Below are 15,837 nucleotides of genomic sequence, written 5' to 3'. Positions count from 1 at the left end.
TGACTAGATAGAAAGTAAGGGAGAAAAAAGGGTGAAAATTAGATGGGGCCAATGTTTGTATGTTGTTTACCTTGTTCACTAGGACAGTGGAGAGCCATGTAATGTTTTGGTGCAGGTAAGTGGCATGCTGGAGTTGCTCTATGCCATAAATTCATGACAGTGAGCTACAAGCATTAGGAAGGAAGAGACTGGCATTTAGCACGTGTTCAGTACTTTGCTGGCATCAATCACTTGGGCTGTTATAACCAAATACCATAAGCCACAATACCTTAAAAACAATGTAGCTCTATTTCTCACAATTTTGGAGTCTGGGAAGCTTAATATGAAGGTGCCAAAAGATTTGGTATCTGATGAGGGCCTACTTCCTGGTTCATAGAATGAGACTTCTCACTCCATCTTCCAAAGCAGAAGATACTGCCTAGCATTATGCTGTCTCTTTTATAAGGACATTGGTGAGTCATGAGGGATTGCCTAATCATGTCTCTAAAGCCCCATATTCAGTAGTCTCACCTTAGGGATTAGAATTCAGCACATGAATTTTAGAGAGACCCAAAAATTCAGACCATAGCACTCACTATGTGCCAATTGCCACCTGCTTCTTTCGTTCCTTGGTGAACAGAGGGCGGGGTGGGGGGAGAAGCTAAGAAACTTAAGGTGCAAACAACAGCAAAGAAGTAGCAGAATCAGGTTTTGAATCCCAATAATCCCTTAACCACTTCACAGTGCCTCTAAAATCTAGAGACTGAAGGAAATGAAACTATTTCAGTGGCTGATTCATTTCCAGGCAGACAGATTTTCCAAAAATGTTTATTACCAATTAGTATTTTTTTCCTGAAGACATTTTCAGATTTCTAGAATGTGGATTAGTAATGCAGTGCATCTATAATGAACTGAAATAGAATGTGACTCCCCCAAACACAACTGAGAATGGGGTCATACCTTTGTGTAAAAACGTATATAACCAACTATGTATCTAAAATGCAAACATAAAAATGAGATTCATATACAAAGTATTGCATTAGTTTCCTAACATTTACATTAGTTTCCTAGGTCTGCTATAACACAGTGTCACGACTGGGTGTTTTAGAACAATAGAGATTTCTTCTGTCACAGTTCTGGAGTCTAGAAATTCAGAATCAAGATGTTGACAGTTGATTCCTTCCAGATGCTCTGAAGGGAGTCTTTTCCTTGCCTTATGCCACTTTCTGGTCCTTACTGATAATCCTTGACACCCCTTGGCTTGTAGACACATTAGTCCAATCTCTGCCTCTGTCATTATTAGAATTCTCCCTAGTGGGTTATGTCTCTTTCTCTCTTCTTTCCTTATAAGGGCACAAATAATATTGGATGAAGAGCTTACTCAAAGGGCCAGTATCACCTCATTTTAATCAATTACATCTGCAAAAGATCCCATTTTCAAATATGCTCACCTATTTCCCAATATGGGTACCTGGGTTAGAACTTCAACTTATATTTAGGGGAGACATAATTCAACCTATAACAGACTTAAAAGTTAATTTGTGGTAAATAGTTAAAATTAAAAATACTTAAACGAGACTTGTTCACTTATATAATAGTCAAAACATTTTTAGTGGCTTAAGGGACTTTGAAAACATCTTGCATAATCCTTTAATTTTTAAGGTATTAGCATTGAGGCCACGCAGTTATGAATTCCACAATGATGCACATCCAGTTAACACCAGAGCTAGGTCTAGAATGACTTCCTAGTCCCTTTTTTCCAATGAAAGATCTTTTCTGTTCACCAATGGCTTTCAACCACTTCAGTTAAAATACCTCTTTTATCTGTTTTCTATATTGAACTTTCTTTTGAGAGTCTGAAAAAAGGGTATAACTATCAACCAGGGTCCAGGGCTGGCCTAGAGCAATTAATCTAATGCATAGACCTTTCCTCTTTAAAGAGGAAGGAATTCTCCCTAGGGTTTGACAGATCAGTTGATTGATTGATTAATAAAAACATATATATGTATGCATCTATACATATACAGATATACATACAATGATAAGATAATATAGAGGTATACAAGTGCTTAAAATGTCAATATCATTTTCAAACAGTCTGATATGTCTACTAATAGAAAAGAAATTCCAATAACACTTTAGGAATCATATATCAAAATCTCTGAAAGAAGAATTTCTATTATAGCTGATGAGTTTGGATTTTTACATGGTCAGAGCCCAGAGCCCAACACAGGGACTAGAAAGTTTCTCCCAGGTGTCTTACCCAAGACGGAGCAGCCTGTTGGCTCTGGAAAGACATCCAAAACTAAATATGGAAAGCACTATTCTCCACCCAGTATCATTCATTTGTTTACTCAATAAGCCTATGTCAGGCAGGAAAGAATTTGGCATTAGAAAGATGAATAAGACAAGAGCCTACAATCTGGTTTTATCGAGTTGTAGTTTCCATGACAATAAATTTTAGTGGTTTTTGGATTACATTGAAATAACTAAAAAATAAATTTAGGACTTTTTTCCTTGTCATTTAGTTGTTACAATCATTGATATATTTTTTGCTTACCTAATAAATACATAGCTACTTACCCACTAAACAATTGCATTTTAATTTTTGAGAAGATCTGAATTGAGTAATTAACATATTTTATTCCATTTAGTTTCTTATTAAAATTGTTAAAGATTGTTATGAATAAGATTTCTATTAATTTCAGTGAATTAGTCATAGCAATTATTTGGAAATTTGGGATAAATTTTAATATTTCTTTTACTTTCTATGAATTATTCATAGTGACTCTAGAAAGTTTTAAAAATTTTAATGTGCATATTTACATATATGTGTGTAGGTAAAGTGAATCATAAATACTATTTCTTCTTAAAACACTTTGCTAAATTGCTCATTTATCAGGATTAAATTACTTTATGCTTTCAATGTTTAAAATGACTTTAGTGGCCTTAGTACAATAGCATTACATTATAAAAACCAGACACTGCCATTATTTTCCCTCCACGATGCCATAGACAGCTTGAAATGTTTTATTATAGTTTACATGGCTCATAAACCTTATCTTTTATTTGACATTGCAGGTGTGTTGATAATAGAATATAGAAAACCCTGTAAAATGGTTAAAGGAAATAATTAGTTAGCATTTATATAAAAGAGCTCACCAAGAAACACTTTAAGCAGAGAATTCTCTGAGTAATTCCTAGGTAATAGTAAGTAGTTCTGAAATAGATTGAATGAAATGAAAAAAAAAAAGAATGAAAGGAACTTAAATATCTGAACACACATAAAGGAATACTGCAAAATATTAGAATTGCTGAGGAAGTTGTATATTTGTCATCATTTAATACTCTTATAGTTCTGTACTTGTTACATCTCATCGTTCTACCTATAAAACATCTACATGCACAGGTTTCCTAAACCGTTTGATAACTGTTATGGTTTGGATATAAGCTGCCCCCACAAAGCTCCTGTGTTAATGCAGGAATGTTCAGAGATGAAATTATTAGATTAGGAGAGTTGTAGCCCAACCAGTGAATCAATTCATTCTCTGGATTCACAATTTGAATGGACTAACTGGATGGTAACTGTAGAGGAGTGTCTTGAGGATTATATATCTTGTCCCTTTGACATTTCTCTCTCTCTCTCTCTCTCTCTCTCTCTCTCTCTGTGTGTGTGTGTGTGTGTGTGTGTGTGTGTGTGTGTGTCTTTCGCTCCTTCCTGGCTGCCGTGTCCTGAGTTGTTTTCTTTTTTCTCTTCCTCCGTCGTACTCTACCTCACCTCCCACCCAGAGCAATGGAGTCTGTAAACCACAGACTGAAACCACCACAAGCCCAAATGAAATTTTCCTCCTAGCACAATAATCTACCTTGCACCATCTCCTTTTTTAAAACACTAACCCAGGAAAAATCCAGAAGCAGCTGAGATCCCACATGGTTGTCATGCCTTAGCCTCCAGTGAGTAAATGCAAGGCCTGTGCACACAGGATCCTCTCATAAAAAAGATTCATGGTGATATTCTTAGAACAAATTAATAAAACCTAAGAGAACTTGTCAGGAAAATGTCCTAAAGATGATTTTTATTTCAGTAATTGTTGTATTTTAAATGCTTTCATTTTCTTTTGTGATGTCTTTTATCTTACTTACAGATGCTATTACTCATAAAATATGATATTTCAGTCCAGAAGGCTGTAACTGTAAATGAAACATAATATTCTCATCTAGAAGTAGATAAGGAGATTCAAATCTCCTGCTTCACAGTGTGAGCTGATTACCACAGAGGTCACAAAGCTACTTTCCACTTCCTTTAAGCGCCGGGTGTGATATTTTATGTAACTGACCAAACACCTTTCTTTCTTTTATTCAGTCCCAGCATCTGATTGACAGCCTGTCTCAGTGGTGTATATGACGAATTAGCAATTCTGTGCCCTGAGAATGATGGTACAGCCTCAGGGTGAGTCTATGAAGAATGACCACAGACATCTTCAGTGAGCATTTATTAAAGGCCTACTATGTGCCAGACTACATGCCACAACAGTGAATAAGATAAATGAGCTTGGCACTAACGGATCCTACAGAGGCAACTCAAACAAGGTACACATATGCACTAAGTCAATGCAAACCCAGAAAGTGTATTCCACAAACCAGTGTGGGATAGGGACCTGCTGTAGACAGTATGAACAATACATTTGTGTTCCAATGGTACCTCAGGCTGGGCAGAACTTGGCATCTGCAGAACAGAGAGAAAGCCAGCAGGATCAGTGCACAGATGGATTGTCAAAAGGGTCAGGGTCCAATCATGCAGGCCCTGAAGGCAATGGAAAGAATCTTGGATTTTATTCAAAATTCAGAGGAAGACCTCACAGAGGCATGCAGAGCAATAATGGCATTTCAAGAATACGATGACAACAAAGTGCTGTTCACTTGGTGAAGGATTAACAACACATCATCACGGACAGGATTGAGTATGTTGACCCACATCCAGGGCTCAGTTTGGCTGATAACTTTCTGTGTGACCTTGAGTGAGTCCTTGATTCTCTTTCCCCTTTATTTCACTTAATTTCAAATGGGGATAGGAGAGGCAGAGTAGAAGAAAGGGAGGAAACAGGAGAAAGGAAGTAAACAACCTGTAGATGGAATTTTCAGATTGTAGGACACATAGAAAAGAATCAAGAAATGTATTAGAATCATTGTCTTGGACACTTTGTTAAGGATTCATATCAAAGCGTTAGGGAAGAAAAATTTAAGAGTCATGCCTGAATCCGCTTTACACTCTTTAAATTTAGTTGTCCTTAAGTGTATAGCCAGTAGACATTCACCGGCATATCCATTCTGACTATAAATATATTGCAATCACTGCTCTAGCCTCCAGTGTCAACCCCATCACCTCTGCTCTCCATCTCCACACCATGCAGATTTACCCACAAACCAGCATGTAACTAGTTAGCACCTGGCTTAGCTGATGAGGATCCTGATCAGTTAGTTCTGATTGTTCAGTGCCTTATGACTACTATAAAAAAAAGTCATCACAAAATTAAATGGCTTCAAATTTGTAACCATATTTTTCTAGTGGTCAGAAGTCTGAAAGAGGTCTTAGTGAGTCAAAATCAAGGTATCCATAGTCCTTCTGGAGGATTGAGGACACAATTCCTTCCCATTCCACTGGTAAAAACTGCCCACTTCTGTTGACTCCTGGCATCTTCCTTCTTTTTTTTTTTTTTTAAGAGAGAGAGAGAGAGAGAGAGAGAGAGAGAGAGAATTTTTTGATATTTATTTTTTAGTTATTGGCGGACACAACATCTTTGTTTGTACATGGTGCTGAGAATCGAACCCGGGCCGCATGCATGCCAGGCAAGCACACTACCACTTGAGCCACATCCCCATCCCGCATCTTCCTTCTTTAAGCCAACAATATAATGTCTTCTAATCTCTCTCCTGTTCTCACACTTCTGCCTCCCTCTTTTAAAGACTCCCTTGATTGTATTGCTTTACACCTGTTATCTGTATAAATCTGTAATCACATTTCTAAAGTCCCTTTAGCCATGTAAAGTGACTTGTTTTCAAGATTTTACGATTAAGATAAGGATATCCTCAGGGCTATTATTCTGTCTACATGATAGCTATATATTTTAAGTGTCATATCTGAGTATATACAACAAAAGCTATAGAGTGCTCATAAAAACGTGTCACAGTCAGAAGGTGAGATATGGGAGGAAAGAATATAAGTCACATGGAAAAAACTTAAAGTAGGTCCATATCTCGAGAACTTTCTGGAATGTGTCAGACCTTTAATTCTCTCCTCTGTGTTAGTAAGTACCAGTATTAAATAGGTAAAATAGTTAGAGAAAAGAGTCAGGTTGATCCAACAAGAAAGAGGGAGAAAGAATGCAAATTTCAATGGAAAGTCCAAATTTCCTATTAGGATCCAGGAGAGGAATAGGACAGAGGAGGGATCCTCAGATGGATAGAACCCCATAAGGACAAGAACAGACCCCACAAACTGAGGGAGATGGTGTCCCCAACTCTTCCATGGTCAGTTGTCTCCTAACCTAGGATACTGAAGGAAAACAGTGTGAAGAAATGGGCAAAGGAAGTACTTTTGGATGTACTTTGTAATTTAATGCTCATGGGACTGGTTTGATGAGGTTTGGGGAAAATTTTAAGATATGTAAGGGAGAGCTGATCTACTTTATCTCATTTGGGCCAGCAGAAGCCATATCTGATGAGTCTTTCTGTATCAAATGGTGATTTGTATGTAGTGGGGATAAATGTCCTGAAATAAAATCCAAGTGCCACAGTCAAATGCTAGAAGGGCCTATGGGTCTTTGTGTACACCATGGATTCCTAGCTTCTGGAAGTATCGGGCAAATAGCAGGTGCCCAATAGCTGGGTTGAATGAATAAAGGAAAATGAGTGTGTGCAAAGGTTTGGTATAAACAACGGACATTCAACTGTTTGTTTTAGTAACTAGAAAAGGCTGGAAACCAATACTCAGATTCAGTGTGGTGGCATTTCCACATATCGTATCAAAGCCTAAATGATCAAATGAATTTAAAGGTCTATGTTCCTGTCTATAAATAGGGTTGCCAGATTTAGCAAATAAAAATACAGAATGTCCAGTTAAATTTGAATGTCAGATAAACAGCAAATAATTTTTTACCCTAAATGTGTGCCAGACAATGCACAGCAGCCTATCTCCAAAATTAAATTCTGTATTGTATTTTGGATAAATTATAACTTTGTAAAGATGTTATGTTTTTAATGATGGTATTATTTAGGAAGAGAAAGAAGGCATTTTCACTAGATAGATACGTGCAAAATGGTGGGTAGGACATAGTGGAGCCCAGCTGTGTTGTATTGTGCTATTTTGAAAGCATGCTTTTCTCTGAGCCAGGGCCCATGAAGGAGGACTGAAATTCAGCTTCTCATAAATTCTGCAGAGTTACCAAGGAACAGTAATCAGCAAGGATAAAATCTGAAGGGAAGGTCAGTGAGGCAAGTAAGAGCTGCTGTATCCATATTACCTGACACCCACACAATCCCACAATGCAGGACTGGGGAAGGAAGCCAGGGCGAAGAAAGAATCACCCCATGAGTACACTGCTACCTTGTCTTTAGGAGAAAGCACCCCATCTCAGCCTCTGAGGCTACTTAATTTTGTGTGTTTGTTGAGTTTGCTCTCTCCATAAAACACAGTCGTATGTGTCCTGTGTACTGTGTGGCACATCTTCACATTGCCCTATTTCTGGAGAAGTAATGTACTGTTTTTCTTAGAAAGGCCTTGGTGTTGCTGTGTTCATTTGTGCCTGATCCAAAGAATCTCTATTGATGCCTTTTTTTCCCCATCAGACATTTACATGCTACCTGGCTGTTAGGCCTGAAAATACCAGATGGAGCTTGGGAGCAGAGCAGACACCGTTGTCATAGAAACGAGATGCTATCCCAGCTCTATGCAGCTGCCATCTTTTTCTCCCCCTCTCATTCTTTCACCATGAGGAGCTCTGATAGGAACAAGTACAGATAAAATACAGAGATTCCCTCCACACACACATACCCTCACCCACCTTGGAATACACCCACCATTAATACATCCTTCAGGTTCCTGAGAGCTTAAAACTGTGGGACAATGACTAGATTTCCAGGTCTTCTAATCAGAGTATAACTGGTAAGCCCATGATTTGACATCATCTTCTTCCCTTAAGCTGCGATGATGCATTTGTCCTGGCCCAGGATGAGACAATATCTGTTGAAGCCAGGGGAGCCTCAGCTTTGACATTCCTGGAAATGCAACCTAAGTGTTTGTAACTGCTGTGCAATGTCTATACTCAGCAGGAGAGTGGGGAACGACCTCTCCTGATTCTCTGAATTCCCTACAGTAGCAAGCAGAATGCTGAGCACACAGGAGCAGTGTGATGAGCTCTTGTGGCTCAATGTCCAAACTTGAGGGATGCAGGTTTTGGCTGCAGGCCTTCACCCTCAGTGCAGCCCGGCCTCTTCTGGAAGCTATGAAATTCTCACGGAAATGGGACTGTGGAGAGGTGCTCAGAAAGATGGGAAGATGGGACAGCAATATTTTCTAGAAGCAAGGCTGCTTTTATGTCCCTCTACAATTGGAACCAGTTAAATCCTAGGGCCTTGAAGCACTGACTTAAAGCATTATGTTTAGCAATAAAGGGCCATTCAAATGGAAGTGGCTAGGACACTGAGTTAGTTCCCCATTACTGCTGTCCCAGGCTTCCACATACTCAGTGGCTTAAAACAATACACATTTATTTTCTTACAATCCTAAAGGTCACAAGTCCAAGCCAGTTTCACTGGGCTGAAGTCAACATGTCAGAGGGGCTGGATCCTTCTGCAGGCTCTAGGGTAGAATCTCCTTCCTCACCTTCTCCCACTCCTAGAGAAGGTGGACTGGCTCCCTCTTTAGAGCCAGCAGCCTAGCATCTTGCTTCCATCATTACTTTGCTTTCTGCCCTGTGTTGAGTCTTCCTCTGCCTCCCTCTTATAAGAATACTTTGGTTACGTTTAGGACCCATCTGGCAAAGCAGGATATTCTCCCCATCACCAAATTCTTAATTTAATCACACCTGCAGCCTCCATTTTGCCATATAAGGTATTTCGCCATTCACAAATTCTAGGGATTGGGGCCTGGATATTGGGGAGAGTCATTATTTAGCCTGGTGTAGTTCCTAAACCTGGATGACTATTGCCTGGGAATCTTCAAAAAAAAAAAAAAAAAGAAGAAGAAGAAGAAGATTACCAGACCCTGTGCTGGATTTATTCTACCAGAATTTCTTGAGGGGGGAGCCTGTGAACTTCAATTTGTAAGAGTCTCTCCAGCAATTCTGTAGAAACCTCCATTAAGAACTTTCTCAGGGGCTGGGGATGTGGCTCAAGCGGTAGCGCGCTCGCCTGGCATGCGTGCGGCCCAGGTTCGATCCTCAGCACCACGTACAAACAAAGATGTTGTGTCCGCTGAAAACTAAGAAATAAATATTTTAAAAAAAATTCTTTCTCTCTCTCTCTCTTAAAAAAAAAAAAAAAACTTTCTCAGGCTCTTTCCTAAATATGTATGGTGAATATTTAGTAACAATGTGATTGGGTTTTCTGGATCATGTTCAAGGTCAATGAGGGTGTGGGGGGAGATTTTTAAAACATATTTGGAAGCTTGGAAGTTCATACCATCCTCTAAGGTCACAATCCTCCCACAGAAGAGCTTTGGCAAAGCAATGACTAGCCTAGCAACTCTTCAATTTAATGATAAGGATATGAAAACCATTTGCTAATGCCTCCCTAGACCTTCAACTGGGTATGAAACACATATCCTCATATCTGTGAACCGATGATGTTTCTTATCCTTATAGAGGCTCTTCTGGTTACTGCCTCAGAACATTCTTTTCCTTTGGAGATATTTCCATGCTGCTCTCTGAGCTCTGAACGTTGCCTATTTTGCCCACTTCAAGAAAAATGGCTGTGGCGGAGGAAAAAAACCCATACAGTATCTTTAGAAAAACTCTAAATATTTCATCGTTTCTTACTAAACATACATTATTAACTCTGTAATGTAAATATTTTATGGCCTGCAACTGGCAATTTTGGAATATATTGGTATGTTTGGAGAATTGCGGTTCAGTTGAAAATCCTACACTGCACACCCAGCTCATATTTAAGTTACACGACTCTTTAAAAAGCATTTAACTCTCAGAATTAAGGAAGTAATAGAATCTATTTTTCAAAGGAGCCTGAAGGACCAAACTGAGAACCTGAACCAGCACATTTATGTGAAAGCTGTAACAGCTCAAGAGTTTCCATCCTCCAAGGATGACAGCATGATATAGGTCTCTGTGCCAGTGTGGGTCTGATTTCATCCTGGGGACAGAAGGGACAGACGTACCCATAGCCAGCTCATCAGAATACCCATAATCTGGATGGGAGTGAAATCTGAGGGGGGTTTTTACCCCACACAGAAAGGCAGAACATCTTCCCTAGCTTTCAAAGAGGGATTTAGTGTTGTGCATAGGACAAGAAAAGCCTTTCTTTAAAAATGGCTATATATCAGAACGTTTAAATCAGGTTTTCAAATACAGACCTAAACTATTTGGATTTTTTTTTCTTTTTTAATTCCAGTGACTGTCCAATACAGAGGTCACAGAAGTTGCCATCATTCTAAATTACAGCCCATTTCAGAGGTTGGCTCTAATCCAGGAGGTTGCATTATTCCAAATTGCCTGTCAAAAACTGTCAAAACACTGCCATTATCAAAAAGTAGTCCTTTTAAATAATTTTCTCACTCTTTTTCCTGAAACTTTACTGGCATTAAGCCTGAATATCATAGCTTGTAGGCCTAGTAAGTGAAAGCCTTTCAAATGAGAAGTGGCAAGAAAAGAAATTCTAGTCCTACAACAACGATCTACAAAATTTTAGGCAGAAAATTGAGTCAAATTTACAGATGCCATCTCCCCTGAAGCAATAGCCATTGATAATCTGTATGGGGAATGGAATATAGAAAGTATGAATCCAAACAATTATGGTTTTTCCCCATATTTATAAATGTGGAAAGAATTTTAGAGCTAGTTGTGAGTCTCCATATTTTTCCTTTTTTTTCCAATTTCTGATAAAAAATGTTATAACTTACAGTTTACTGATTCCTAGTTCCTTCTTTTCATAAATATAGAAATGGACACCTGGACAGCTACCTTATTTACCCAAGGCTTCATGACAGATCTGAGCCTGAATCCTGAACCCCACCCCCAGTTCTAATGAGGTCTAGTTGATAAATAAAAATTGCATACATTTGAAGTGAACAACATAATGATTTGCTACTTATATACATTGTGAAATGATTATCATAACCAAGCTAATTGATATATTCCCCATTACTTCACATAGATACCTTTTATTTTGTTTGGTTTCGTGGTAAGAACACTTAAGCCCTACCATCTGAACAATTATTAAGCGTACGGTACAGCACTATTTACTATGGTCACGGAGGTATCCAGTCAACTTCCAGAATGTATACCTCCTGCACAATTGAGATTTGCATCTTTGACAAATATCTTCCATTTTCCCATCCCTCAGCCCCTGGAAATCACCATTGTACTCTCTGTTTTCATGAGTTTGACTTTTTTGATTCCATATATCAGTGAACTCATACAGCATTTGTCTTACTGTGGCAGGTTCATTTCATTTAGCATAATGTCCTCTAGGTTCAGTCATATGAACACAAATGGTAAGGTCTTCTTGTTTACAACTGAATAATATACCATAGGGTAAATATACCACATTTTCTTTATCAACTTGTCTATCAAGGTACACTTAGGTTGTTTCCCTATCTTGCCTGTTGTGAATGATGCAGCATTGAAGATACTGTAAATGGTATAGCCATATAGAAAGCAGTATAGAGGATCCTCAAAAAAAAAAAATAGAAATAGAACTACCGTATGATCCAGCAATTCCATTTGTGGATATGTATCCAAAAGAAATGAAATGTGGATATGTATCCAAAAGAAATGAAATCAGCATCTTGAAGCTATATCTGCACTCCCATACTTTTTATACATATTCTAGCCCTCTTTTTAACTTGGAAATCCCTCTCTTTTATCTTTTCTTTTTGAATTTGGACTTGTCTCTAGAATTCTAGCACTTGGATTAGAAAAACCTCCCTCAAAAAGAGAGATTTCTTCCAACTCCATTCTCTTGTGTATTAGTCAGCTTTTCATCACTGTGGCAAAACACCTGAGAAAATCAACTTAAAGGAGGAAAGATTTATTTTGGCTCCTAGTTCCAGTCCATGGTCACTTAGCTCTGTTGTTCGTAGGTCCATGGTAAGGTAGAAGAACATCCATGGTGGGGGATGTGGAGTGGAGCAGAGTTGCTTACCTCATGGTGCCCAGGAAGCAGAGAAAGAAAGGACCAGAGACAAAATATATCCTTAAGGACATGCCCTCAAAGCCCTACTTGCTTCAAACAGGCTCACCCTTCTCAAGTTCTCACCACCTCCCAATAGCACCACAGCTAGGGTACAAGCCTTCAATACATGAGCCTTTTGGGGGACCAAGGCTTCAATACATGATACTTTAGGGGACATTTCAGATCCAAACTATAACATCTTGGATTTAGAACTGGATGTTTAAACTTCAATTCTAGCAAAGAATTTAGACAACTATTCTGTTTAAGACCATTTATCTTTCAAACAGAATAAGATGACAAAATATTTTAGAGAGATTGCACTTATTTTGAAGCATTACAATTCAAGCAACGAATTAGGAAATCAACAGGGTAATTCAGTCCTACAATCATTGTGACATTCTTATTTGTCAACAACTAGTTTTCAGAAGAAACAGAACTCAAAAAAATGCATAGCTTTCCAATTCAGACAAAGAGATACATGGAAATATTTCTTTAGACTATCAGTAGTATATTATAGAGGAAATTCAATGTGTAGGTGAATTCTTTTAACAGGAAGACAATGCTTTGAGCAAATGTAGCATAAAGATGTTTCAAAATGAATCTGCAGCTTCTGTGGATGTCAGTAATATATGTAATGGTGCTTGATCTCATTAGCAAGCAACTCCAACTTTTCAACTACCATAAAATACAAATTGTAATCAGTGCGTTCTCAGGAGCAGTATATCTGTCTGACCCGACTTCTGCTCTGCAGTTAACAACTTTGTTTTAATCCATAAAAAATAAATTCTCATCATCTCCAAATTATACAAAGGGCTCCAAAAAGATCACACTTGTGCCTAGTTTTCCTGTTGCATGTTCTTCTATGTTCTAGAGCCATCTTTAGGGCTTGGAAATGTTCATTTTAAAATCACTGACAAGCTATAATTAACTCATTACCGAAAAGACAACCCTAAGACCTTTCAATGAAAGATGTAGAATTCCAAGAAACCTCCCTCTAAAAGAGCATTCTGTTGAGTAGTTTGGGTTCTTTATCATCCTGCTATTAAAAATATACCAACCTAAAATATCTGACTTGAGAAAAAAACAAGTATTTTTCAATCTGTATCTTAAGGCACCCTTAATTTTTCTCAAGAGTTTCACATACTTTCTTTAAAAAACAAAAACAGTGAATGGCATATGAAAATAAGGTAGGAATCTACATTCTGAGACCCCTTAGGGATTCACAATGCATGTTGGTTTATTAAAGATTCTTGAGAAATCCTGCAATAAAGAAACCAGACTCATTTAGTTATGTTCCCAATGCATTTGACCACGAAGCTCTTTTTATTTATGAAGCGTATTTAATTGTGTAAGGGTCAATGATGTTCTGAAAAAATCCTGGTATGGATTTCTGTTCAGGCAACTACAGAGACCTTGGTCACGGGCCATTCAGTTTCCCTCTGGTCAGGAGCTCCAAATGTTGTGATCCTCATCTAGGTTAGCATTCTGATAAATTACTAAGCACCGAGGACAGGATATGAATGTATCACTCTTACAGATCATGAAACTGACACTCTGGCTTGCAAAGTGACAGATCTTGTTGTAGACTCAAAAACCCCTACTTTTGATTGATTTTTTTTTCCTGAAATGAGAAGCCTTAAAGTATATAGCTTCTTTGTTCATTGAAAAAAAAAAAAAGTCCCTCAACTTCACACTTTTAAAGAAAGGTAAAAACTCATTGTCGACCCAGCCAATGACTTTTTTAATGTCATAGGAAAACTTGACCTAAGAAACAAGTATTTAATTATGGAATAGAAATCACATTTTTGCCCACTGTATATAGTCATATTTATTTCATTTTGCAAAATCTAACATCGATGATGTTTTTCCATTTAAATTATTTTTCTCAAATTTCATTTTGAGCACAAGTCATGACATGGCCCATTCCTGCTATTTCAACTTCACACTGCTCTTTTTATAAACTGTGTCTCCCTTAAATCATCATTCACAATGATAGATGACCATAAGGACCCATATCTTGCGACTGTTCAACTGTTCAATAAATCATAGTCAACATATCCCTTGGTGTACATATCCTGCTAAAAGTGAATCTCAATGGCAGGTATGTGAACAACGTCCTGGGAAACTGCTCATATGTACAGCTTTAAGTACTCCCTTACAGATGTTTGTTTTCATTTTTATATCTATGAAATACTCATATTTTATTCTTTGCATATTAAATTTGATAAATTAGTAATATTTCAAAATAGTTAACTTTAAAAATAAGATACAACATGTCTATGTACCACACAGCTGACCAGAAATTCTGTCATGACTTCTGTTTCCACGTAAATTCTCTCTTTGAAGAGTATTTTAGTTCCTTGGTAAGAAATCGGTTCCAAAATCAAGAGCCCGATAGGCAAATGTATTTTAAAGATATGCAGCACTGAATTACATATATTTCTGTAATGTAACATAAAGGAAACATTCATACTTATTTTGAACTATATAGACAGCTCACAGCTCCACGGCTACCCACTCTGCTCTTTAGTAAGAAACTTATACTTCCATGGGTTTTAGAACATGCAGGTCAAGGCAAATGTTGAGCGTTAGCAAATTTGAAGACTTAATGCCTATCAAGTGACAGGTATTTCAAGTGTATTTTCAGAAGACAGAAGTTCTGGCCCCAGAATAAGGAAAGGGCTCATGACCTGGTCTTTTGGACTCAGCATTAACATCTCTTGGAATTTCCTATGTTTCTCTTTACAATCAAATGCTGTGACACCAAAATGGTCAAGGTTTTCAGAAAAGAGTGACAAAAATTTTTCTTTTTTCTTTTTCCCAATAACAGGAGGGTCAAAAACACTGACAATGTCATCTTTTGGCCCTTTGGTGGTATCTAACATGAGTCAATGTCATAATAATAATAACAGTCACCAAATCATATTAAGGTCAATACTTTGATGAAAGGACAAAAGGTGAGGTAGATGGTACCAGATTGTAATCTTGATATAATGCCTGCTTTGTGGTTTAGTACCAATACTGGCGATTTTGTTGTTGTTGTTGTCTTTCTTTTATTCTGTTGATGGCAAGATAATATTGCGTGCTGGGCAATGTGTTGATCTCTTCTGTATGGATTATTCTTTTTAATCCTCAAAGCAACTTTATGCTGGAGATGCTGTCACTATCTCAGTTTTAAAACCGAGGGTTAAAGACATGAAAAACTTGCCCCAAATCAAATAGTTCAGAAATGATGGTGATAAATACTAAAACTGAAGTCCATGAGTTTCTATTCATTTGCAGTACATTTTGTGGACTTTAAGCCAGAATTTATTCCCCTTTCGATTTCTGCAGGCATTTCTACCCAACTCTTGTTTTCACATAAATTCATAATCCCTTTCCTTGCAAGGCAAAAATTTAATGCTGTTTAATCTTCAAAGGAAGTCTTGAATGCTAACAAGCTACCCAGACCTT

This window comes from Callospermophilus lateralis, chromosome 15 (assembly GCF_048772815.1).
Source record: "Callospermophilus lateralis isolate mCalLat2 chromosome 15, mCalLat2.hap1, whole genome shotgun sequence".
Classification (NCBI taxonomy): domain Eukaryota; kingdom Metazoa; phylum Chordata; class Mammalia; order Rodentia; family Sciuridae; genus Callospermophilus; species Callospermophilus lateralis.
This window is presented reverse-complemented; position numbering follows the sequence as displayed.